Source organism: Malurus melanocephalus, unplaced genomic scaffold (genome assembly GCF_030028575.1).
Source record: "Malurus melanocephalus ecotype Western Australia unplaced genomic scaffold, MMel_1.1 scaffold_1116, whole genome shotgun sequence".
NCBI classification, from domain to species: Eukaryota; Metazoa; Chordata; class Aves; order Passeriformes; family Maluridae; genus Malurus; species Malurus melanocephalus.
In genome coordinates, this window is record NW_026624348.1 from 63,859 (window position 1) to 64,955 (window position 1,097).

Below are 1,097 nucleotides of genomic sequence, written 5' to 3' on the forward strand. Positions count from 1 at the left end.
CTACTAATTCATTTATCAGTTTATCTAACAGTTCATTGATCAGTTATCTATCAGCTCATTGATCAGCTCATCAATCAGTCCACTGATCAGTTCATCTATCAGTTCATCTACCATGGTATCTATCACTTCATTGATCAGTTATCTATCAGTTAATCAATCCATTCAATGATAGTTCATTGATTAGTTCATAAATCACTTCATTGATCAATTATCTATCAGGTAATCAATCCATTCAATGATAGTTCATTGATTAGTTCATAAATCACTTCATTGATCAGTTCATCTAAAAGTTCACTGATCAGTTCATCTAAAAGTTCACTGATCAGTTCATCTAAAAGTTCACTGATCAGTTCATCTAAAAGTTCATTGATCAGTTCATCTAAAAGTTCATTGATCAGTTCATCTAAAAGTTCATTGATCAGTTATCTATCAGCTCATCGATCACTTCACTGACCAGTTAATCTATCAGTTCTTCTAACAGTTCATCTATCAATTCATTGATCAGTTATCTCTCAGTTAATCAATCCATTCACTGATAGTTCATTGATCAATTCATCTATCACTGCATCAATCAATTCATTGATCAGGTATCTATCAGCTAATCAATCCATTCATTGATCAGTTCATTGATCATCGATCGATCCAGTCCATTGATCAGTTCATCTATGAGTTCATCTGTCACGGCACCTATAACTTCATTGATCAATTATCTATCAGTTAATCAATCCATTCATTGGATTGATTAATCAATCCTATCATTGAATCCATCCATCCGTTCATCGATCACTTCATTGATCAGTTCATCTTTCACCACATCTTTCACCACATCTATCACTTCATTGATCAGTTATCTATCAGTTAATCAATCCATTCATTGACAGTTCATTGATAGTTCATTGATCATCACTTCATTGGTCAGTTATCTATCAGGTAATCAATCCATTCATTCATAGTTCATTGATCAGCTCATTGATCAGTTTTTCCTGCTGATCACAGAGCCATGAGTGCAGCTTCTCCCTGGCACAGGTACAGAGCCCCAGGGAACTCCCCATTCCCTTTTAGGGGATTCTCCCATGACAAATCCACTCCCAGCTCTT